General features: G+C 38.5%; 1 protein-coding gene across 10 annotated transcripts in view; it reads right to left on the reverse strand.

Moving 5' to 3' along the window:
* Positions 1–27,653, reverse strand: part of LOC126457959 (diacylglycerol kinase epsilon) — a 199,868-nt gene that overhangs the window by 17,037 nt on the left and 155,178 nt on the right. The window lies entirely within an intron of this gene.

Below are 27,653 nucleotides of genomic sequence, written 5' to 3' on the forward strand. Positions count from 1 at the left end.
GGGAAAGGAATGCAATAGACAACAAATGAGTAGCTTTGAGAGATGAAATAGTGAAGGCAGTAGAGGATCAAATAGGTAAAGAGACAAGGTCTAGTAAAAACCCTTGGATAACACAGGAGATATTGAATTTAACTGATGAAAAGAGAACATACAAAAATAAAAATGCAGCAAATGAAGCTAGTAAAATGGAATATTAATGTCTAAAAAATGAGATTGACAGGAATTGCAAAATGGCTTAGCAGGAATGCCCAGAGGACAAATGTAAGGATTTAGAAATGTATTTCACTCAGGGAAAGATAGATACTGCCAACAGGCAAATTAAAGAGGCCTTTGGAGAAAAGTGACACAGCTGCACAAATATCAAGAGTGCAGATGGAAAACCAGCACTAATCAAAGAAGGGAAAGCTGGAAGGTGGAAGGAGTACATAAAGGGTCTATACAACGGAGATGAACTTGAAGGCAGTATTACAGAAATGGAAGAGGATGTAGATGAAGATATCAGAGGTATCATACTGTGAAAAGAATTTGACAGAGCACTGAAAGACCTCATTTGCATCTGCATCTACATCTACACAAATACTCTGCTAATCACACGTAAGTGCCTGGCAGTAGGTTCACCGAACCATCTTCACAATAATTCTCTGTTATTCCGATCTTGAGCAGCATGTGGAAAATTGAACACTTATATCTTTACGTGCGAACTCTGATTTCCCTTAATTTATGATGATGATTGTTTTTCCTTATGTAGGTTGGCGTCAACAAAATATTTTTGCATTCGGAGGAGAAAGATGGTGGTTGAAATTTTGAGAGAAGATCTTGCGATAGCAAGAAATGCCTTTGTTTTAATGATGTCCATCCTATTTTTCAATAACACAAAATGTGCTGCCCTTCTTTGAACTCTTGTGATGTACTCCATTAATCCTATCTGGTAAGGATTCCACACTGCACACCAGTACTCCAAAAGAGGATGGACAAGCATAATGATGGCAGTCTTCTTAGTAGGTCTGTTGCATCTTCTAAGAATTCTGCCAAAAAATCCAATCTTTGGTTCGCCTTCCCCACAACATTTTTCTGTGTATTCTTTCAAATTTAAGTAGTTTGTAATCTTAATTCTTTGGCATTTAGTTGTACTGATGGCATGTAGATTTGAATGATTTATTGTGTAACTGATGTATAATGGATTCCTTTTAGCACTTGTGGTGTCACAAGGCTTAGGCCTGTCCCACCCCTCATTAAATCGACCAAGACTTATACGAATAATTGTAAGAACAGTTATTATTATTATGTTCTTTAAGTTTGTTTTTGGGTTTTCAAAAATACTGTGGGAAGAAAGTTTATTTATGTTGCAGATAACGTGGAAGACGTTGCCCAACGATCACCACGAAAGTTCAACGTAGCAGCAAGTGGGCAAGGAATAAAACGAATGCTGCAAACTACCGCAAGCTATGGAAGAGCCTGGGCCGCAAGGGCGTCGAGCTTCCTAGGTCGTTGTTGGACAACGTCAAAGGAAGAGATATTCTGCTTTCTCTTTGTAAACAGATCAATCGGGTCTTGAAAGGTTCATGTAAAACGTATAGGCGGGTGACATATTAGGTGGGACAGGATGCCTGTAATACTTCCACAGTTATTAAAAAAGTGTTAAGCGGCAAAACCAATAGTTCATCATTTACATAGCTAAAAACTAGTAAAAATATAGGAAAGGAAGAGTTGCGGCGTCAGAATGAAAAGTGATATATCGCTCAGCAATGAAGAAGGATGTAAACAGCGGGTGTTACGTTGTGAAAACAAGAATAGTAAGTCTGTAATTAAGCATAAAGCCACGTAACACTGCACACTCATATGGATGACATCACACTTTTCATTATTTAGGGTTAATTGCTAATTTTCGCACCATACCCATATTTCTTATATACCATTTTGCAATTTGTTTTGATCTTCTGATTACTTTACAAGACGATTAACGACAGCATCACCTGCAAACAATCTAAGACGGCTGTGGCCTCTCTGACAGGAATTTATGAGTCCTGTCTCATAAATGAGACAATATTCCATAAGCACGCAATTGCATTACAAGCCGCTAGTGAGGTACAGTGTCAAAAGCTTCCTGGAAATCTAGAAACACAGAATCAATTGCAAATCCCTTGTTGACAGCACTCAAAACTTTGTGTGAATAAAGGGGTAGTTGTGTTTCAAAGGAACAATGTTTCCTAAATCCATGTTGAACAGTCTGTTCTCTTCAAGATAATTCTTAAGGTTCAAACACAATATATGTTCCAAATTGCTGCTGTTCATCAATGTTAATAATATGGGCCTATAATTTAGTGGATTACTCCTATTGCCTTTCTTGAATATTGGTGTGAGCTGTGCAGCTTTCCAATCTTTGTGTATGGATCTTTTGTCGAACGAGTGGTCGTATATGATCGTTAAGTATGGAGCTATTGCATCAGCATACTCTGAAAGGAACCTAATTGGTCTACAGTCTGGATCGGAAGACTTGCTTTCATTAAGTGATTTAACTTGTTTCACTACTCCGTGGATATCTATTTCTAGGTTACTCATGTTGTCAGCTGTTCTCGATTCGAGGTTTGGAATATATACTTCATCTTCTTTGGTGTAGGAATTTCGAACCTTTGTAAAAGATCGCCAATCATGGGGATTTTGCATTCGTTTAAATTTCTCATGCAATTTTCGTTGTTCCTGCAACAGTGTTCTGACCTGTTTTGTGTATCATGTGGGACCAATTTCACCTTTTGTTAACTTATTTGGCATAAATCTCTCAATTGCTGTCAATTATATTTCTTTGAATTCAAGACACATTTGGTCTACAGTTACATTGTTTATTTGGAAGTACTGGAGATTGTCTCTCAGGAAGGCATAAAGCAAATTGTTACCTGCTTTTTTGAATAAATACATTTTTCGTTTATTTTTGTTGGATTTCGGAGTTACAAAATTGAGTCCGTCTATGACCAACATGTATTCACTAACCTCTGTATCACTTTTGATGCTCATTATAGGCTCCATATTATTTGTTGCTAAGAGGTCCAGTGTGTTTCTACAACTATTTACTGTTCATGTGGGCTCAAGAACTAAAAGCTTGAAATAATTTTCAGAGAAAGTGCGCAGCACAATTTTGGATTTAAACATTTATTTGTGCCAACATATCGAGGGTAAATTGAAGTCGTTAACAACTATGGTTGCATGAATCTGGCACGTGTTTGAAATTAGACACAAGTTTTCTCTGAAGCTTTCAGCAATTGTAACATCTGAGTTGGGAGGTCAGTAAAAGGATCCAATTATTATTTCATTGTGATTGCCAAGAATGACCTCTACCCATACTAACTCACAAGAACTACCTAGTTCAGTTCTGCTACAAGATAAAACCCCTTCTAACAGCAATAAACATGGCACCACCAGTTGTATTTAGCCTGTCCTTTCTGAACACTGTTAGATCCTTTGCAAAAATTTCAGCTGCACTTAACCTGGGTTTTAGCCATCTTTCAGTGCCTATAATGATTTGTTTTTCTATTAGAGATTGGAGCTCTGGTACTTTGCCAACACAGCTATGACAATTTAAAACTGTTATATTGATGGTTCCTATATCTAGGTTCTTCATCTGTTTGTCCTGCACCCTTTGAGACTGAAGACCTTTTTGTGTTTCCACGAGACCCTCTAACCTAAAAAACTGCCCAGCCCATGCCACACAGCCCCCGTAACCCCTTGTAGCCACCTCCTGCAAGTAGTGAACTCCTTGCAAAATACTAACACAAATTCTTTACAGAAGAATAGAAAAACTGGTAGAAGATGCCCTTGTTGAAGATTTGGATTCCAGAGAAATGTGGGAACATGCAAGGCAGTACTGACCCTAGAACTTATCTTAGAATATAGGTTAAGGAAAGGCAAACATACGTTTGTGGCATTTGGAGACTTAAAGAAATCTTCTGACAATGTTAACTGGAGTACTCTCCTAGAAGTTCTGAAGGTACCAGGGTTAAAATACAGTGTGCACAAGGCTATTTACAACTTGTACAGAAAACAGACAACTGTTATAGGAGTTAAGGGGCATGAAAAGGATGCAGTGGTTGAGAAAGGAGTGAGACAGCTTTGCATCTTATTACCGACATTATTCAATCTGTACATTGAGCAGGGGGGAGGTGGTGGGGTGGGGGGTGGGGGAAGAGAGGATTGGTTTAGGAATTAAAGTTAAGGGAGAAGAAACGGAAACTTTGAGGTTTTCCAATCACATAGTAATTATATCAGAGGCAGCAAAGGACTTAGAAGAGCAGTTGAACGAACTGGACAGTGTCTTGAAAGTGGGATACAAGACGAACATTAACAAAAGCAAAATAAGAGTGATTGAGTGTAGTTACATTAAATCAGTTGATGCTGAGGGAATCTGATTAAGAAATGAGTCACTAAAAGTAGTAAATGAGTTTTGGTATTTGGGCAGAAAAATAACTGCTCATGGCAGAAGTAGGAAGGATACAAAAGTGTTTCTAAAGAAGAGAAATTTTCTAACAATGAATATAGATTTAAGTGTTAGGAAGTCTTTCCTGAAAGTATTTGTATGGAGAGTAGACATGTGCGAAAGTGAAACATGGAGGATAAACAGTTTAGACAAAAAGAGAGCAGCATCTTTACAAATGTGGTGCTACAGAAGCATGTGCAGATCATGTAGCTAATGAGGAGGTACTGAATGAAACTGAGAAGAAAAGAAATTTGTGGCACAGCCTGACTAGAAGAAGGTATCGGTTGATAGGACACATTCTGATGATCAAGGAATCACCAATTTAGTATTGGAGGGAAGCATGGGGGTAAATATCATAGAGGGAGACCATGAGATGAATACAGTAAACACATTCAGAAAGATGAAGAGGCTTGTGCAGGATAGAGTAGCATGGAGAGCTGCATCAGACCAATATTCAGACAGAAGATGTCAACAACAACAACAACAACAAAGTTTATCTTTACAGATTGATCACTTGAAAATGGCTGTAGAGGACAAAATCAGCTGATTGTGTTAGATATGTTCATTTTTGCTTAGTAAATACAGCCATGCAAAGGAAAAAAGTATCACTTAATAATTCTTCCCGTACATTTCTCAAATTAATGCTGTCTTCAACAACAGAAATATTTCATAAAAATCTGTGATAATTAAGCTTATGCTACATCCTTTCTACAGATTCACTCATAGCCTTCATTACGCATTCAGTATCCACTGTTGGATAAATGTCCCTTCTAGAATTTTTCCTAATTTTTTTTTAGCTATACACATTCCATTGGTTGTTTTCTAATGTCATTTGCCCACGTCATCACTTTTATCTTTTTTTATATGTTGAAATGAAACAAACTACTTCCTTTGTTCTTACATTCTCCTGGTTTAATGTCCTTCCTGTCTCCATTTCATTTCATTTGAATCATAAACACGCCTCCAATTCCAGTGTGTCTCGTAATCTGTCTTATTGTTGCTTGCCCTTGTAATCACCAACATTAAACTCTGAATTCCTCTCTGAACCACCCTAGTTATCGAACAATTTGCACATTAATGAGAACGCTTTGCTTCCATACATCCAAACTGATTATACACACTGATTGTAGATTGCAAGCTTTTTCCTAACTTTTTAGCTATACACATACTTGTTGCTATTGGCTGTGTCTTAGCTACAGATCTGATGGTTAGTTTTGATGTGAAGTTTCTATTCATGAACGTACCACCAGTGTCAGACATGGTGACCATCTTAGAGGAAAGTGTGGTACCTGACATCTACAAACTAGTGTGCCACTGTTTAACAACCACCTATTTAAGGTGGAAAGGGGAAATTTAAGAATAGATGGATGGTGTAGCTATGGGTTCCCCATCTCGCCTGTTGGAGCAAACATCTTCATGGAGGCATTTGAAGAAACAGCTCTCTGGCCCTCACCATTATGTCCTGATTGCTGGCTCTGATATGTTGTTGATAGCTTCATCATCTAGTCAAGTGGAAAGGAGGAACTACAGCAGTTCCACCAAAATCTCAGTCAACGGCATAGTAAAATACAGTTTACTATGGAGATTGAAAAGAATAGGATGCTGCCTTTCCTCGACGTGGAAGTTTACCGTAAACCTGATGATAAACTTGGCCACAGAGTATACAGAAAAGCCACCAGCACAGACAGGTACCTCCACACCTTCTCCCACCATCATCTTACACAGAAGTCCATCCTTCACACTTTAACTGGGAGGACCTACGGGACCAGTGATGACAAACACCTGAAGGCAGAACTATGAAACCTCACATCCATTTTTGTAGCCAATGGTTATGGCAGGAATATAATAGATAAAACATGGTGAAAAATGATGAAGCCAAAGGGAAGAGCAGATGGCTGCACAGGACATAGCCCTATTACCATATGTACAAGGGGTCACCGAACATTGTAGTGTTTCCAATACTGGTAAGTTTGAAAGAAGCAGTTAGGGAGGAAATCAACAAAATGATTAATAAGAATATAATTGAACGTAGCTCCAACCCTTTGGTTGAGGTGAATAAAACTACAGGTAGAGTACGATTAGTGTTAGACGCATGGATGAATAAGCATATAGAGACAGAAAGAGGACAGACCCATTAACATTAATGAATTGTTATCCAAATTTGAGAAAGCAAGGTTTTTCAGCATGATGGACCTGACTGCGGGGTATTGGCAAATTAGGTTACATCCAGAATCAAAGAAGTATACAGCATTTTTGTTTGGTGGTAAATCATACCATTTCAATGCATTGCCATTCAGATTTAATATTTCTGTATCCATATTTATATGTGCGCTGGATGAAGCATTAGGGATAGATTTCTTGAAGGATTTAATAATATATGTAGATGACATCCTGATAATATCACCTTCTTGGGAAGAACATTGTATAACATTGTGTAAGACACTGAAAAAATTTAAAGAGAAAGGTATTACGGTGATGCTATCTAAATCATATTCTGCGCGTCAAGAGTTTAAGTTTTTAGGGCATATGGTAGGGATGCAGGGAATTAGACTGGACCCTGAACGCATTAAAGCTATTAAAGAATGTCCACATCCTAGAAATGTAAGACAGCTGAAGGGATTTATAGGTATGGCCGGATACTATCGATGGTACGTAAGAGGGCAAGAAATGAATGACCCGAAAATGTTAAGTGTATTAAGGAAGGGAGTACAATGGATTTGGGATAAAGAGGTGAATGAAGTATCTGAAAATGTCAAAATAGCACTTGTTGAGTCACCCATATTACATCATCTGGTTATGGGCGAACCATTTAAAATTTTAACAGATGCATCGGATTATGATATTGCAGCAGAACTTTTCAAGGAGAGTGGGATCTAAATCACGTAGAACACTGAACCATAGCTTCTGCTAGCCGTAGTCTGAACAAACACGAGTTAAATTACATGGATACTGAAAAAGAACTGTTAGCAATTGTATGAAGTATCGAAAAATTTCAAACATTAATATGTGGTTCAGATATCTACATTTGTACAGACCATCAAGCTTTATCACTTCTAATGAGTTGTCATTTATTACATCGTAGGTTAATGCACTGGATGCTTTTCCTACAGGAATATTATATTAGGATACAATATGTAAAAGATCCGAGAATATTGTACCGGATGCTTTGTCTACGTTACCCATAGGCACAGAAGAATTAAAATGCATGGAAGGACCCGGTGTTATATTTGCAATTAACGTTATGTGATTAAAACATCTGAACATCAGATTACAAGAGATGGCTCAGAGAATAATGGAAAATATCCATCATGACCCCTATTTTACAGAAATGTTTTGTATGTGTATCCGAAATTCCTTACCTCCTAATCAAGTAGGAAAATGGAAAATTATAGGTCACAATTTGTTTTTGAAAGACAGTGTGACATCGCAACAATGGCGTTTATGCATTCCTAAGGTAATGGAAGATGCACTTGTGGGGTATGTTCATACAGGATATGGACACTTCGGAATACAAAATGTATAGCTCATATGAATAATTTTTATTATTTTAAGAAGCTAGGGCATAAAGTAGCATTTTTAATTAGAACTTGTGAAATATGTCAGAAGGTGAAAGAGAATAATACTCGTGTTAAGTACAAAATGTATTGGTTATCCCTAAGTTCTCACAGCAGCAAATTTTTTTGGACCAATTCAAAAAGGAAAGGGAGGAACGTCATACATTTTGGTTATCATACAGTGTTGGTCAAAATATGTTAAACAATACACAATCAAAAGAGCAAATACCCAAACAGTTATACACTGTTTACAATAATACTTTCTGGAGGTAGGTAAACCAAAACGGTTTCTCACTGGTAATGGACCACAGTTCGTGAGTAAGGAATTTAAAAAAAGTTCCTAGCTTGGGAAGGTATTCATCAAGCATTAATATCCAACTATAACCTGTCCTTGAATCCATGTGAAAGAGTTATGAAAGAAACTGGGAAATTATGCTGTACTTACTGCCATGAAAAACATACTTTATGGGCGACGAAAATTGAAGACTTTGAACTTATTCTAAATGAATTACCACATTTGTCAACAGGGGTTATCACCTTTAGAAGTAACAGGCAAACCTTTTGTAGGAGAACCTCTCATTAAATATTTTAGTTGGCCTGAACAACCAAGTGTCAATTATGAATTGAACCAGGAAATCATTTCTAAGAATTTAGTTGAGGAGGCCCAGCAAAGGGTGAGTAAGCATAATGAGAAAGCTGTAGAACCTCAGAACAAGGTCAATGACCTAGTTCTTATAAAGCAATATCTTCAAATCTCTGCCATGAAGAAAGAAACACAGAAGTTTTTCCAAAAATATGAAGGACCATATCCCGAGTACAAACGGTAATCCATCCCAAGACGTTATTTTTAGTGGATCCTACAACTGGAGCAGAAAAGGGAAAGTACAATGTGAAAGACGTAAAGTTTTATTTCCCCCAGGGATGTTAACATTCTTAGTTAATGGGCAGAGTGCCGACCATCAGGTCCCCGAGTTGTTTTCGGTGTTTCTTCAGTAATAATTTTTCTGCACTGAATTCCCACAAAATTCATAAACTATTCTATCATCCCACACTTAAGAGGTACTGGAAAGAACCATACCAGTGAGAATTTGTGATTACGTCATCCAAAATTACTCATGGTAAGAGATTTTCTTGTTCCAGTCAGTTAGATGTCCTGACTTTGCTCGGCTGCAGGATGAGGTTGAAATTTGTACACGTTGTCTCCGATCTCAGTAATTTGGCACAGCCTTGGGACATGGTATATTAGGTGCCTGGTCAGTTCTTATCTCCCTCGGTCATGGGAATACTATTCTCGGACTGTAATATAGTCAAGCCAGCTTTTGCCTTTTTTGCTCTACACGAGGTTTCCGTCCTCGCTGAGCTGGCCTTAGGACAACCGCGTTATTCTTTGACAGGTGTACCACCATAATCAGACCAGAGTTCACATTTATATTTCCTAATGCATATTTATCTTAATGAACAGAAGTGAATATTATGTTAGCAGAACATATAATATTGGATGACTAATTAAATAATGACGATACTATAGCATATAATTTTCTACTTTGTACAAAATATTTTATACCTTTTATGAGATATGTTGTTGATGGGAGGGTTTGTATCAGTTTGAAAGGGGTGGGTACTGAGATAACAGCAAGGTTTACAAGAACACATAAATCACAACCAACACAAAACACACACCACACCTTTCAAACAACCCTCGTGAACAAGTGTGACTGATTCAGCATCATTTGCCATTTCCATAGGGTTGCTAAGATTTCCTTCAGGGACCTCAAGGGTGAAGGTGGGAATGTCCATTCTGTAGGAGACGATTTAACATCAAACCTCTTCTTGCTTCTCACTCAAGTACCTGCGAGGTAGGGACCCTGGGGAAGGGGCGTGGAAAGGGTTTCCAGTCTTTGGGGCTATCTTCTTTCTGTTCCTCAATCTTAGCAACCACTTCTATTTATTTCCTTTCTTACTTCTCATTTGAGGAACTATCTATTTTTTCCCTCTTTCCATATTCACATACTTCTATCACAGAAGTCTTTCCTACTTTTATTTATTTTTTATTTATTTATTTATTGTTCCGTGGGACCAAATTAAGGAGAAGTCTCCATGGTCATGGAACGAGTCAATACATGAAATTATAACATGATATTAGAAACAGATAAAATGAAATATAAAAAAACATATTCAGGTGACAAGTCATACGTTTAAATGAAGAAAATCAACAATGTAACACTGGAATTTGCTTAATTTTTTAGCTCTTCCAGGAGCTCCTCGACAGAATAGAAGGAGTGAGCCATGAGGAAACTCTTCAGTTTAGGCTTAAAAGAGTTTGGGCTACTGCTAAGATTTTTGAGTTCTTGTGGTAGCTTATTGAAAATGGATGCATCCGAATACTGCACTCCTTTCTGCACAAGAGTCAAGGAAGTACATTCTACATGCAGATTTGATTTCTGCCTAGTATTAACTGAGTGAAAGCTGCTAACTCTTAGGAATAGGCTAATATTGCTAACAACAAACGGCATTAAAGAAAATATATACTGTGAGGGCAATGTCAGAATTCCCAGATTTTTGAATAGGGGTCGACAAGACGTTCTCGAACTTACACCACATATAGCTTGAACAGCCCGTTTTTGAGCCAAAAATACCCTTTTTGAATCAGAAGAATTACCCCAAAAAATAATACCATACGACATAAGCGTATGGTTGGTTGGTTTGGGGAAGGAGACCAGACAGCGTGGTCATCGGTCTCATCGGATTAGGGAAGGATGGGGAAGGAAGTCGGCCGTGCCCTTTCAGAGGAACCATCCCGGCATTTGCTTGGAGTGATTTAGGGAAATCACGGAAAACCTAAATCAGGATGGGCGGATGCGGGATTGAACCGTCATCCTTCCGAATGCGAGTCCAGTGATAAGCGTATGAAAATATGCGAAGTAGACTACTTTTCGTGTTGAAGTGTCACTTATTTCAGATACTGTTCTAATGGTAAATAAAGCAGCATTTAGCTTCTGAACAAGATCCTGGACATGGGCTTTCCACAACAGCTTACTATCTATCCGAACGCCTAGGAACTTGAACTGTTCCGTCTCGCTTATAATATGCCTATTCTGTTTGACCAAAATAACGGTTCTTGTTGAATTGTGAGTTAGAAACTGTAAAAACTGAGTCTTACTGTGATTGAGCATCAAATTATTTTCCACAAGCCACGAACTTATTTCATGAACTACATTATTTGTTACTGTTTCAATATTACACACAAGATCCTTCACTATCAAGCTGGTGTCATCAGCAAACAGAAATATTTTTGAATCACCTGTAATACTAGAAGGCATATCATTTATATAAATAAGAAACAGCAGTGGCCCCAGCACCGACCCTTGGGGAACGCCCCACTTACCAGTGCCCCATTGGGACTGAACATCACTACCACTCTCAATATTGCGGAGAATTACCCTCTGCTTTCTGTTCTTAAAGTAAGAGGCAAACCAACTGTAAGCTACTCCCCTTACTCCATAATGGTCCAACTTCTGCAGTAATATTTTGTGGTCAACACAGTCAAAAGCCTTCGTTAAATCAAAGAAAACACCTAGCGTTCGCAACCTTTTATTTAATCCATCCAAAACCTCACAGAGAAAAGAGAATATAGCATTTTCAGTTGTTAAACCATTTCTAAAACCAAACTGAACATTTGACAGCAAATTATGTGAATTTAAATGCTCCAGTAACCTTGTATATACAACCTTCGATAACTTTAGCAAACACCGATGGCATAGAAATAGGTCTAAAATTGTCAACATTATCAATGTCTCCCTTTTTATAAAGTGGCTTCACTACCGAGTACTTTAATCGGTCAGGAAACCGACCACTCCTAAAGGAAAAGTTACAGATATGGCTGAGAACTGGGCTAACATACATAGAACAATACTTCAGTATTCTGCTAGATACCCCATCATATCCATGAGAGTTCTTGGTCTTTAGTGATTTAATTATTAACTCAATCTCCCTCCTGTCAGTATCATGGAGGAGCATTTCAGGTAACAGTCTCGGAACACTTTTTTCTAAGAGCGCTATATGATTCCCTGTTGGGACTAGGTTTCTATTTAGTTCACCTGCTATATTCAGAAAGTGATTATTAAATATATGCGACTTATCAGTAACACGGACATTCCCACTAGGCACTGATTCTATATCCTCGACCTGTCTCTGCAGACCAGCAACTTCCTTTACAACTGGTGATCCCACTTTTAATTTTATCCTGAGACTTAGCTATTCTATCTGCATACCACATACTTTTTGCCTTCCTAATAACATTTTAAGCACCTTACAATACTGTTTGTAATGGGCTGCTGCATTTAGATTTTGACTGTTTCTAACGTTTTGATATAATTGCCACTTTGTTCTACAAGATATTCTTATCCCTCTAGTCAGCCACCCAGGCTGCCTGTTTGTGCTAGTACCCTGTTTTGAACGTTGTAACGGAAAGCAACTTTCAAAGAGCATGAGAAAAGTCTTGAGAAAAGCATTATATTTATCGTCTACTGTATCAGCGCTATAAACATCTTGCCACTCTTGTTCGTTTATAAGGTTTACAAAGGTCTCTACAGCAACTGGATCAGCTTTCCTGAACAGCTGATGACTATATTTAACACGTGTTGCAGCACAAAAATCTTTTAAAGTTAAAATTTGTGCATCATGATCTGAAAGGCCATTCACCTTTTTGCTAACAGTATGCCCTTCTAGTAATGAGGAATGAACAAAAATGTTGTCTATGGTCGTTCTACTGTTCCCTTGCACTCTCGTTGGAAAGAATACGGTTTGCATAAGATTATATGAATTAAAGAGGTCTACCAGCATCCTCTTCCTTGCACAATCACTTATACAATTAATATTGAAGTCACCACATATAACTAACTTTTTGTATTTCCTATAAAGTGAACCAAGAACCTCCTCTAGCTTTAACAAAAATGTTGTGAAATTGGAGTCTGGGGATCTATAAATAACAACAGTTAGAAGTTTAGCTCCGTTAAATCTAACCACACCTGCACAACATTCAAACACCTTTTCAGTGCAGTACTTTGAAACATCAATTGACTCAAATGGGATGCTGTTTTTCACATACATGGCTACTCCCCCACACCGCAAAGAGCTCCTCGAAAAGCTGCCAGCCAACATGTATCCTGGTAAAGGAAGCCTCTGAATTATCTCCTTATTTAAGAAGTGTTCAGATATACCAATAATTTCAGAGTCAACATCTATAAGCAGTTCACTAACTTTATCTCTAATACCTTGTATATTTTGATGAAATATACTAATTCCCTCATTACTCGGATACCTAAGCTTTGTCAAAAGTGATTCCCTTGTTAGAGAGACTTCCCTTAAGCAGGAATACCTATCAGCTGACTTCAATCTAAAAAAGGTGCAGCTCTAACACCCACTACTGCAGGAATTTTCCCATGAGTGATCCCACCACCCCCACCTATGCTGTCACCTATAAGCTTTGCCAACCTCCCCTTCCCATACCTGTTGAGGTGCAGGCCATGTCTAGTGAAACCCGTCCTGCTGATAGACTCCACCGACACCACTGAAATGTGACCCATGCTTTCTGTCATCAGCGCACCCCCAAGTCTCATGTTATTACGCCTGACGGCTGTATTAAGATGAGGCAGATCGTGACGCTGAAACAGTTCTACGAAATGCACATTCGTGTTGCCAGTCTGAGTGGCTATCTTTTCCAGGTCACCATCTATGTTACACTCCCCATCCCTACCAATACTATTACCAGCCCCACCCTTTCAGTGGTTTCTAATAACCTACATCTTATCTTTAGATAAGAAGGCCGAAGAATCAGACTAAACAAACACATGTCCACTTTCATACAAAAAGAGACAGATACACAAACAATGAGGTAACAGATTAGAAAGATGTGAGAACCACCAAGTGTTGTAGGGGGAAAGATAATGGTACATCAGGAAACATGCACACATCATTTTTTTTATTATGATGGTTCTACGTCATTTATTTATATAAAAACTATCACATACATATAAGAACTATGAACTATGATGATCATATATCAAGTGTACATAAGAAGGAGGTATGAGTAATGAAAGAGAACATAAGCCAAAGAAGTGTAAGATAGTGGGACTCGTATAGTCTAAGGAAACATGTTATCTACTGAATAGTATGTAGACGTGGAATCTATTAAGAGTCCAGAAGTTGAAAAGTAGAGGAAGACTCCATGGATTAGATGAAGTATTAAGAAGCAAATGTGAAGTGTAGAATAGATTTTCTATTTTTACCAGAAAATATTTAATTATAGTATACACAGGAATATATAGGGCAGGCGTATCTACATGGAGATAGGACGACCTGTGGTCTGCAAAATAGGGATGTTTTATAAAGGGTTGCACCTACCAGAATCGAAAGAGGGAGTGCACTCATATGGTCCACCTAGGTACTGATCGTAGCTGGAGGGGACAGTATCGTGACAGAAGTCACACATTTTATAGGGATTATTCTGGTAAGTTTGAATTCTATACACAACGAGCATTATTACGTGCTACATAGTTATTAAAGAATTGTTCAGCTAAAAAAAAAGGGGGGGGGGGGGGAGAGACAGAAAGAAAGGACTGTTGGTGTGAAAAAGGTATATCATGTGTTCGATCTGAGGGGGTTCCAAGTAAATTCTAGAATTGCAGAGCATGAAAGATATATCTGTCTAGGACAACACACCAGGTCAGTGGTGGCAGAACACCAGGATGAGTGCAATAAAGAGATAATATTCTGTGAAGCCTGTGTAATGGAGAAACAGCCATTTACACTGAGGAAGTTGGAGAGGCAATAGAACTAGCCAAGCGGCCCATAAACATGAATAGAAAGTATGGGTATAGGCATCTGGTGTTCTGGCTACCAGCAGTGAAAACATATGGGAAGACAGCATGCACAAAGCCACTCACACAGGCATGTGGGAGACCGCGGTGGTTGCATGTACACAGAGCGCAGGTGTGCCACAGCCCACACGTTGCACCCAACAAGTAAACTGGGCTATGCCACAGCTGCACCCCATTTCGAATTCACCTGTTTCCACCAATGACAAGAAATAATGTAAACACCAACCAAGCATGTCTTTATCCACCAATCACAAGGAATAAAGACCAATAAAGAATGTCCAAGACCACTCCTCCTATCCTCAAGTACCCTATCAAATTATGGAAACAGCTTCCTCTGCTACTACATAAGATCTAAAGTCTCTCTCGTTCAGCAGTCAGCTCAGCACAAAGCATTGAGGAGTTGGGTTGTTTTGAGGGAGAAGACCAGACAGCGAGGTCATCCATCTCATCGGATTAGGGAAGGATGGGGAAAGAAGTCGGCTGTGCCCTTTCAAAGGAACCACCCTGGCATTTGCCATTTGCCTGGAGCAGTTTAGGGAAATCATGGAAAACCTAAATCAGGATGGCCGGACGCAGATTTGAACCATCGTCCTCCCGAATGCGAGTCCAGTTTGCTAACCACTGCACCACCTTGCTCGATAAAGCACTGAGGAAGGCCACTTGCAATAGTGGCCAAAATGTCACACAATGTTAAAGACTGATAATGTGATCAACAGCTCAGAAGAATTTTGTTGACAGTGATGGTAAATTGTTCTTTGCAGACCAATTGGAAACTTAGTTCTGAAAACTACTTAACTTAAAACTTTTGTCTATTATGGAAGTGGAACACTTAGATTGTAATAGATAAAAGTTTCCAGAAATGACTGGAGACAGCTGCCTTTTGTGATGATACGAGTTTTTATTTTCCCATTAGCAGTTTCAAGTCACTTCATGTCTTATCCTTAGTTAGTACAGTTCTTACTAGTACTGTAGTTTACAGAATTGTGTGGGTCACTATGTAGTGTTGTTTGATCTCAACGGATTACCCCTAGTGTACAAGTCTTTTAGAAAGCATTGTTTATGTTTATCAGTAATGTTAATTAAATGAATTTAAAAGCAAAAAAATGAAAAATCCAGGGTGGAATAATGACAATATTATGAAAAAGACAGATTGCTACTCACCATACAGTGGAGAAGTTGTGTCACAGACAGGCACAGCAGAATAATTGCTAAAGAAGCAGCTTTAAGCCAGAAGGCTTTCCTCTGAATTAGACAAAACACACACACAAACACACACACACACACACACACACACACACACATATTCAAGCAAACACAGCTCACACATACACGTGAGCACTGTATCTGGTTGCTGTGGCCAGTTGTTTAGTAGTCTTTTTGTTGTGTCTGACAGTAGCAATCTATCCTTTTCATAGCATTAAATTAATGTTATGTAAATTAAATTACTTTTTCATAGATAATAAATCCCACAATCCCATATCAGTTCCATCCATTGGATCTGATTTTAAAAGGTGCCAGAATAAACATAATTGTGGAAATACTGCAGTATAAAAGATTTTTTTTTAAAAACAATGAAGCACCAGAATTAAAGAGGGCAGTCATTTATTTAGATAAACTGTGGATTCATACACACAACACTGTTAATACATGTTGCAAAGAGAAGAGTGCTCTCGTGCTAGGCAATGTTTCATTGTCATGAATGCTGAGTTTCATTTCATGTTCACTTCTCTTCTGTGTCCGTAACAGGAAAACTTTGGCCTTGGTGTAGAAACAGACAAAAAGAAATTCATAGAGACAAGGAAGGCTGAACTTCTGCCAATAATTAAGGGGCTCCAACCTTCTCTCTTTATTCCACTGACAAAATTTAGCGAGAAAACTGTCATTTCCTGTTCCCACCACATCATCTAGACCTAAATTATATCGAAATAGCCATGAATTTGCAAAGGATAAAATCTATTGTAATAATACGTCAAGCATCTTGATCTCTGGTTACCAGAACAAATAACGGCTTTTGCTGTTGATAATCAAGCATCGTATGTCACTTAGCCTAGTACAAGCATTTTGATGTAGCACTACTTCAGTGACTTATGCATAAATTTGGCTGATTTTGCATTCAATCAGCTTTCCAGTTGGTTTCACAAGGCTGAGTGGAGAAAACTTTGAAGTGGAGATCGGGAATCGAACTCAGTTTCTCAGCATTACTAGCCAAAAATGCTAACCTCTTTTTTAAAATTTTATTTTTAAGGTTTACTTACATATTTATATAATAAAATGAAATTAACATATAACTGAAACAATCTGCAAAAGTTAGAATGTGGTGCATATAAAAAATTGAATATGAACCCAAGACTTCCTGAAAGCAAAGTAGACACTGTTGCATCTTTTTCAGTGTATGATTTCAGTGGATTATGAAAATTAAAGACCATGTGGCTAGCTTGCTTATGGTGCTGTGACATTAGCTTTTACTATTGTGACACTTGAAAAGCTGTGTATCACAGTTAAATTGAAACCAGTTTCTGTTCTTATTATTAACAGGCATTTTACTCAATAGCACACACACATGTATGGCACATAATACCATTCACCTGTAAAAATAATGATATTTACACTATTGCTACCTCTCCTCCCTGCTTTTCAGGTACAGACACAATAATGCTGCCACTCTCACCAGGTAAACAGTTCACTTTGCTCCATAATACTTATTTCAGTGAGCTGTTCATGGGAAATGCATAATGAGTCAACATGCATATAGGTCACCACTGTGAAGACAACTGCAGATAGTTTGGATTGATAAGCTGGGTCTTACTGCTGTTTGCTGAGCTTGCAATAGGTGATCTGAGATTCTATTGTAATTGGCTGTGAGCAAGTGGTAACAACTACATATGACTGTAAAATGCAATGAACCAAAATCTTCGTTCTAATGCTTCATATTGTTAAAACATTAGTCCACAGTAACAGAATGCCACTGTAGGACACTAAAGAGGCATTTGCTATTTCACTCAATGATTTATAATTTCCTATATTATTATAGCTTTCCATGCCATTAACAAGGTAAATCACATTGTACCATCTTTATCCATAAAAATGTTCTGAATCCCTTTAGTAATACTGATCATTTTATTCAAAGATGTCCCAGATACAACATTCTCTACAAGATGTGCAGAGGTACTCTTATTGATCCCACAGCTAATGGAAGAAACATTAAGGTTTAATGTACTACTGGCATTAATGTCATAAAAGTTGGAGCGACATTTTGGATTAATGAAGAAACAGGTAGGAAAATGGAAATGCCTATTCAAAAGACCCACTGAATGTCATTCTAGTGCAATAACCAATACACTCACTAAATCAGTCTCATACCAGAACAGTAGAAAACAATGTGTTTGAAGCTCTGAAAGAGTGCTGGCCATACCTGAAGATGAGTTACTATGAACAAAGTGTTAAACAGAAGAGGTGCATTTCACTGATGGTTTCCAGATCAGAAACTTTATTTTCTTTTGAAAATTAAGAGCACAAAGAATGAAGGCCACCTGCCTCTCACAGAGCTATTTCTGTGGTATCATTTCCAGAGCTTGTAAAAAACAAGTTTTAATTATCATCTCAAAAATTAAAGTCAAACACTTAATTAGTTGTTTGCTTTCAGGTTCATGCCTGAAGTCTTGGTACAAATGGAAATCCATGTGCCACAGTACTGTATAAAGCCTCTAGAGGAGCCAAAAGAAGATGTGCAGTCCACTGAAACATGGAGTATTCTAAGTTCATTCATTTTCTGCATTTGAAGGGAAAACAACACTACAACAATCCATACTGAGTTGGTGAAAGTGCATGGTAATTGTGCACAATCATATGACACAGTGTTTAGGTGGAGCAGGCACTTTCACCGTTGGCAAACAAGTCTGAATAATGAATGATGAGTTTGTCTGTGAAGAGCCAGGAATTGCAAGAGAAGTGGAGGATATAGTGTTCAAATACTGGTGTGTCACATACAAAGCAACAATGACAAAAGTGAAAGTCAGTCATCGATCAGATTTCAAACTCTTGCATGACATTTTGAACATGACAAAGGTTATCACCTGTAGGGTTCTGTGACTACTCACACCCACTGAACTGAGTTAACAATGGTAATGTAACAACTGTGTCAGGCCAATCCAGATGACTTCTATAGCAACCTCATCACCATGGATAAGTGCTTGGTTATCACTATGAATCTGAGATAAAGCTGTTAAGTTGTTACTGATGTACTGCCTGTTGGCTTCTGTCTGGGGATGTTTGACCAACATTTCTCATATTTCACCAGCACAAGTGGCTAGCCTTGTCAAAGGTTCACACTCCATTGCTGGTGTCAGATTTGGAGTGAAAACCTTTGCCAGCCACTCGTGTTAGTGATATTTCAGTAAAATCTTTAAACAAACATCAGCCAAAGATACCAAGACAGAAGCCAACATGCAAAACATCAACAAGTGGCCACAATAGCCTTAACAATTTTGTCAAGTTGTTAATGTAGTGGATTTCAATCATGAGACTGCTTTGATGAAGCCCTCCACAGTAGTCTCTCCATAGCTACTGCACCCTACATTCATTTGAACCAAAGTACTGCATTCAAGCTTTGGTGTCTCTCTACAAATTCTGTACCCACACTTCCCTCCATTAACAAATTATGACTCCTTGATGTCTCAGTATGTGTCCTCTCAACTGACACCATCTTTTAATTAGGTTATGCCACAAACTTATTTTTTCTCCAACTGGATTCATTACCTCCTCATTAGCTACTCAATCTCCCCATCTAATTGTCAACATCCTTCTGTAGCACCACATTTTAAAAGCTCATATTCTTTTCATGTCTGAATAGTGTATTGCCCATGTTTCATTCCGTAAAAAGTTATACTCCATACAATATCTTCAGAATAGACTTCCTAACGTTAAATTTATATTTGATGTCAACTAATTCCTCTTTTTCATAAACGCTTTTCTTACTATTGTCACTCTGCATTTTGCATCCTCTCTACTTTGGCCATTATCAGTTATTTGCTATCCAAATAGCAAAACTCATCTACTACTTTGAGTACCTAATGCTTTACTAGCAAAGTATGCAGTAGAAACATGTTGACTCACCACATCCAAAATAGGGGAAGATGCTGTCACTATCGAGAGATGCTGTCATCATTGGGCATGGTGATGAGTGTTTTTGGGACTTCCATGGTGTGGTGCCCACAGGTGACACTCATTAGAGGCAAATCTCTGTCACACACTTGAGTGTAAATTGCAGGGTAATCATGAAGATGTAGATGCAGACGTAGGAGCACATGACCAAAATCTGCTGATGATGCCAAAATCTGCTGATGATGCTATGAGAGGCTGTCAAGACAAAGCATCGTGGGAAGCTATCCAAGAGGGTGCTTCTCTCCATAACAATAGTCTAGCTCATTCTGCACAGCTATAGTCCTTGTATTTTCTTGGTACAGCACCCAGTGACTTCTCACTCTTTCCTCGGATAAAGAAACCAATGCCTGTATGGCATTTATACAATGACACCAATGTGATTTTTGAGGTGGAACATTTCCTGAGGAGCCAAAATGTAGACTTTTACAACCAAGATAACCAACATCTGGAAAAATATGGTGCAATGATGGGTGAATGTATTGGGAAAGACTAACCCTATCAGAAAATTTCATGGTAGAAGACAGATTTTTTTTTTTTTTTTTTTTTTTTTTTTTTTTTTTTTTTTTTTTTTTTTTGAGGTGATAACTAAAGTTTTACTACCACATCTCATAAGAACCACACTGGTGTGCAAAAATTAAGGACGAAAGTAACTTTTGCATGATTTGGCACTGCCAAGTAACATAGTGCAATGGAACTTGGACCACAAAGTATAGTACGGAAGGTAACTGAAAGAAATACACAATGAGACAAATAGAAAAGACATGTTTGTTATCATGATTTACAATGGTTCCCTGGACATTACAAAAGAGGAAGGGTGATCACTTTGGATGGCAATGCATGTTTTGCAGTGTGCTCCAATGCTGGCCACAAGGTTATATGGAGTTCTTATGGTAGAGCACCCCATTCCTCTACCAGCATGGTTGATAGCTACTGGATGGTCATCGGAACATGAGGATGTGCTTCAATATGTTTCCCCAACACTTGCATGTGCTTGATGGGATTTAAGTCAGAGGAATGGACATGCCAGTTTATTTGTTGAATATTCTTTCATTCCTATAGTTCCTCTACTTGCACAATTCAATGTCATCGTGCACTGTCATTCAAAAAAATGAAATCAGGGCCAAATGCACCCTGAAAAGACGCAAAAGGGGAAGGAGTACAATATCACAATAACACTGAGTGGTGAGTGTACCATGCCCAAGATTTGGAAGTCAGTACGCCAATACAACATTATGCCTCTCCATACCATAACATATGGATCACAAAAATGATCATGTTTGAACATGTTCCTGGGTGCATTCATGTTCCCAGGATGAGAGCATGTAACAGAGCATACTTTGCCATTCATGGTGATCGCACACATTATTAAGAACCATCTCCCACCTTTTTTACTCTGAAGGGCACCATCATAAATCAGAGTGATTTCAGCACATTTACTGCATGAAAAAAAAAAAAAAAACTGCTCATCTCATTGCGTAGTTCTTTCAGTTACCTTCTGTACTATACTGCAGCAGTCTTTCTGTGTATGATCCGAGTTCCATCGAGATGTGTTCCTTGGAAGTGACACATTGGCAAAAGTTACTTTCATCTTTCAAGTACAATATAAATATGTAAATTTTGTAGGTACAGCAAAAGCCATTGTTATTAGACTATATCATGCTAGTATATCACTATTTTTATGTATAAAACAAAAAGCAGCAACAGAGAAAACGGCTCTGAGCACTATGGGACTTAACATCTATGGTCATCAGTCCCCTAGAACTTAGAACTACTTAAACCTAACTAACCTAAGGACACCACACAACACCCAGTCATCACGAGGCAGAGAAAATCCCTAACCCCGCCGGGAATCGAACCCGGGAACCCGGGCGCGGGAAGCGAGAACGCTACCACACGACCACGAGCTGCGGACAGCAAGAGAGACTGAAGGCTAACCCAGACCTTCCAGAAAGATGTAGAACTCTCAGTGCTGGCAATAGAAAAATTTAAAGTAGGGAAAATAAAATGGTTAGCTTTCAGGACTATACATTTTGTCTTCAGGAGCTTAAGATAGATTGCTTGGGGAAGGTTGGAAGTTGTAAAGGATTGGGGGAGAGGGGGGTGGTTGGTGTTAGATGAAGACAGACTAGAGAAACATACTGTGAAACTGCAATTTAGCTGTTTCCAAAACAAGAGTAGGTATTGCAGTACCATATTAGGAAACATGATGACGGCACTTACTTACAGTGCCAAAGGCAATACTATAAAAGAGCACCAGGAAAATCAACAAACAATGAAAAAATCATTAAACATCATGAACAAAGGAACGAATAGAAAAAAATAATAATAAAGAGTCAACTGTGATAAATGAAGAAGATTAGTAGAAGAAGAGTTGCTCCAGGACAGAAATAGGAATGCAACTAGTCTAATCCATACATAGGTGAAGAAGATTAGTAGAAGAAGAGTTGCTCCAGGACAGAAATAGGAACGCAGCTAGTCTAATCCATACATAGGCTATGCACTTATATGACATGTAATTCTAGAGAAGCAATCAATTGTAGTTTTAAAGCAACTTATCGATTCCCTGTTTTGAGATTGTGATGGCAGCTCACAGATTGATACTTTGCAACAAACCTCTATCAAAACCCTCCTCCATATGAACAAATCTCGAGTATTTTGCACACTTTCAGAATTTATAACAACAATACAACTAGATCTATGTGATCTGTGTGTATAGCATAACAGGCAGCACAATAGCTTCCAAGCTGGAGATGAGCCAGACCCAAATTGAATCAGCATTAGGTTTGCTTATGAAATAACTTTTCTGCTACCAGTCACGATTAACTTTTTATTTATATTGTGACTGATAGCAGAAAAGTTATTTCAGACACAAATCTATTGTTTTTACTGTTGCAGACTTTAACCAACTGTTTATACTGAATTAAATGAAATGGCACCACCATGGCAGATTAACAATAGTTGGTTGGGAACACTGGCCGGCCAGAAGTGGGATTTAGGTGGTTTTCCACACTCATTTAGGTAAATGCTGGTGCCCCAATCTCTGTCTCAGAAAATACAATACATAAACAGTTAGAATATGATATCACAAAACAAAGTTTACACTATTCACAGACAGATTGTGCATATGGTTTCTCTCCTTCATATTAGCTGTAGACTGTGGAGACAGGATGGACATGTGGCCACGAAGTTAAAAATAAATAAATTTGCCAAATTATGAAAAACAGTGGATCTTGTACAACTGGATAAGCACTAAGAAAGAGAAAAGTCAATTCAAGATATGACTATATTTCAAGTCTACATGTGGAGGGGGGGGGGGAGGGAGAGAGGGAGAGAGAGAGAGAGAGAGGGAGAGAGAGAGAGAGAGAGGGGGGGGGTGTCATGGGGTGGGGGGAGGATGAGGGAGAGGGAGAAGGAGGGGGAGGAAGGGAAAGGGAGAGAGAGGAAGGGAGGGGGAGAGAGAGTTTGGGGGGGGGGGGGGCAGAAGGAGAATGGGATAGGAATATGGGCCTGGTGAAATCAACCTGTAGCAGGCTAGCAAGTTGAGTGTTGCACACAATGAAGTGGAGTGGATTGGGAGGGGATTATAGAAAAAAGAAAGAAGGAGACTGTGAAAGGGGATTGTGAATGTATAGTGAGGGAAGTTGGAGGTTTCTTTGCATCATTAGACTGTTAGATAACAATAAATGTTGTTGCTGTTGTGGTCTTCAGTTCAGAAACTGGTTTGATGCAGCTCTCCATGCTACTCCATTCTGCCCAAGCTTCTTCATCTCTGAGTAACTACTGCAACCTACATCCTTTGGAATCTGTTCTGTGTATTCATGCTTTTGTCTCCCTCTATGATTTTTATCCTCTGTGCTTCCCTCCAATACTAAATTGATGATCCCTTGATGCCTCAGATCGTGCCCTGCCAACCAATCCCTTTTTCTAGTTAAGTTGTGCCACAAATTACACTCCTCCCCAATTCTATTCAGTACCTCGTCATTAGTTACGTGATATACCCATCTAATCTTCAGCATTCTTCTGCATCACATTTTCAAAAGCTTCTATTATCTTTTTGTCTAAACTATTTATTGTTCATGTTTCACTTCCATACAGGGCTACACACAACACAAATACTTTCAGAAACGACTTCCTGACATTTAAATCTATACTCGATGTTAGCAAATTTCTCTTCTTCAGAAACGCCTTCCTTGTCATTGCCAGTCTACATTTTATCTTCTCTCTACTTCAACCATCATCAATTATTTTGCTCCCCAAACAGCAAAACTCATCTACTACTTTAAGTGTCTCATTTCGTAATCTAATTCCCTCAGCATCACCTGATGTAATTGACTACATTCCATTATCCTAATACTGCTTCCCTTTCATGCCCCCTCGACTCTTATAACTGCCATCTGGTTTGTGCACAAATTGTAAATAGCCTTTCGCTCCCTGTATTTGACCCCTGCCACCTTCAGAATTTGAGAGTATTCCAGTCCACATTGTCAAAAGTCTTCCCTGAGTCTACAAATGCAAGAAACACAGGTTTGCCTTTCCTTAATTTATCTTCTAAGATAAGTCATAGGGTCAGTATTGCCTCACGCATTCCAACGTTTCTACGGAATCCAAACTGATCTTCCCCAAGGTTCAGCTTCTAGCAATTTTTCCATTCATTTGTAAAGAATTCATGTTAGTATTTAGCAGCTGTGACTTATTACACTGATAGTTCAGTATTTTCACACCTGTCAGCACTTGCTTTCTTTGGGATTGCAATTATTATATTCTTTTTGAAGTCTGAGGATATTTTTCCTGTCTCATACTTCTTGCTCATCAGATAGTCGAGTTTTGCCCAGGCTGGCTCTACCAAGCTGTCAGTAGTTCTAATGGAATGTTGTCTACTCCTGGGGCCTTGTTTTGACATAAGTCTCTCAGTGCTCTGCCAAATTCTTCATACAGTATCTTATCTCCCATCTCATCTTCATCTACGTCCTCTTCCATTTCAACAATATTGCCCTCAAGTACGTCGCCCTTGTATAGACCCTCTATATACTCCTTCCACGTTTCTGCCTACCCTTCTTTGCTTGTAACTGGTTTTCCATCTGAGATCTTGATATTCATGCAAGTGGTTCTCTTTTTTCCAAAGATTCTTTAATTTTCCTGTATCTTACCCCTAATGATATATGCCTCTACATCCTTACATTTGTCCTGTAGCCATCCCTGCTTAGCAATTTTGCACTTCCTGTCCATCTCATTTTTAAGATGTTTGTATTCCTTTTTGCCTGCTTCATTTCCTGCATTTTTATATTTTCTCCTTTAATCTATTAAATTCAGTATCTCTTCTGTTAACCGAGGATTTCTACTAGCCATCGTCTTTTTACCTACTCGATCCTCTGCTGCCTTCACTATCTCATCTCTCAAAGCTACGCATTCTTCTTCTACTGTATTTATTTCCCCCATTATTGTCAATCATTCCTTAATGCTCTCTCTGAAACTCTCTACAACCTCTGGTTCTTTCAGTTTGTCTGGGTCCCATCTCCTTAAATTTTCTCCTTTTTGCAGTTTCTTCAGTTTTAACCTACAGTTCATAACCAATAGATTGTGGTCAGAGTCCACATCTGCCCCTGGAAATGTCTTACAATTTAAAACCTGGTTCCTAAATCTCTGTCTTACCATTATATAATCTATCTGAAACCTTCCAGTGTCTCAATGCCTCTCCCATGTATATAACCTTCTTTCATGATTCTTAAACCAAGTGTTAGCTATGATTAAGTTACGCTTTGTGCAAAAATCTACCAGGCGGCTTCCTCTTTCATTCCTTAGCCCCATTCCATATTCACATACTACTTTCCTTCTTCTCCTTTTCCTACTATCAAATTCCAGTCCCCCATGGCTATTAAATTTTAATCTCCCTCCACTATCTGAATAATTTCTTCAATCTCTTCATACATTTCTTCAATTTCTTCATCATCTGTGGAGCTAATTGGCTTATAAACTTGTACAACTGTGGTAGACATGGGCTTTGTGGCTACCTTGACTACAGTAATGTGTTCAGTATGCTGTTCGTAGTAGCTTACCAGCACTCCTATTTTTTTTATTCATGATTAAACCTACTCCTGCATTACCCCAATTTGATTTTGTAACTATAACCCTGTATTCATTAGACGAGAAGTCTTGTTCCTTTTGCCATCGAATTTCACTGATTCCCACTATATCTAGCTTTAACCTAGCCATTTCTCTTTTTAAATTTTCTAACCTACCCGCCTGATTAATGGATCTGACATTCCACGCTCCGATCTGTAGAACGCCAGTTTTCTTTATCCTGATAACGACATACTCCTGAGCAGTCTGCACCCGGAGTTCCGAATGAGGGACTATTTTACCTCTGGAATATTTTACACCAAGAGGATGTCATTATCATTTAACCATACAGTAAAGCTGCATGCTATCAGGAAAAATTACGGCTGTAGTTTCCCCTTGCTTTCAGCCGTTTGCATTACCACCACAGCACGGCCGTTTTGGTTAATGTTACAAGGCCAGATAAGTCAATCATCCAGACTGTTGCCCCTGCTACTACTCAAAAGGCTGCTGCCCCTCTTCAGGAACCACATGTTTGTCTGGCCTCTCAATAGATACCCCTCCATTGTGGTTGCACCTAAGGTATGACTACCTGTTTCGCTGAGGCATGCAAGACTCCCCACCAACGGCAAAGTCCATGGTTCATGGGAGGAGGAAAAATAAATGATCAACACAATAATGTGGTAGGAAAGAGACAGTAATTGTCAAAAATAGTTATGAAAGTGAGATAACATTTACAATGAAACAACGACAAGCAGGAATCACACTTTCATACATTTACAAAACAAGAGGAATAGCCAGAAATGTGATTACTCATATAAAATAGAAAAATGTTAAAACAAGACACAGACTGAAAGATTGGTCAGTGCTTCCACCCAGGAAGCACAATACATAGTACTTCTGATAGAAACACAAAATAGAAAATAATAATACATCTTATTTTCAAACATCTAATCCCTTCTTCAGTGGGAAACACTGTCTAATTGGGAATGCTTGGAAAGGAGGGTCAAGTCACTCAGATCTTAGTTTGAGAAAGACTCATCTGTTGTGAGGAGGGAGAGGGCAAACTTTGCACTTCTAAAGGTAAGCATCAGTAACGGTCCAGATAGTCTGCAAAAATCAGCAGAGTCTTCTAACTGGAGAGGTATCAAGAATGGTGTCCCACAGGGTTCAGACTTGTTCTTAATATATATTAATGACTTGCCACTCTATATTCATGATGCAAAGCTAGTAATTTTTGCAGATGATATAAGCATAGTAATCACACCCAACAAACAATAATCAGCTGAGGAAATTGTAAATAATGTCTTTAAGAATATTATTAAGTGGTTCTCTGCAAATGGACTCTCACTAAATTTTGAGAAAACAGTATTTACAGTTCTGTACAGTAAATGGCATAACACCATTGATAAATATAGACTAGGAACAGAAGTCTGTTGCTAAGGCAGAATATTCAAAATTTCTGGGTGCGTGCATTGATGAGAAATTGAATTGGAAGTAACACATCGAAGATCTGCTGAAATGGGTAGGTTCAGCTACTTA

Source organism: Schistocerca serialis, chromosome 2 (genome assembly GCF_023864345.2).
Source record: "Schistocerca serialis cubense isolate TAMUIC-IGC-003099 chromosome 2, iqSchSeri2.2, whole genome shotgun sequence".
Taxonomy (NCBI): Eukaryota; Metazoa; Arthropoda; class Insecta; order Orthoptera; family Acrididae; genus Schistocerca; species Schistocerca serialis.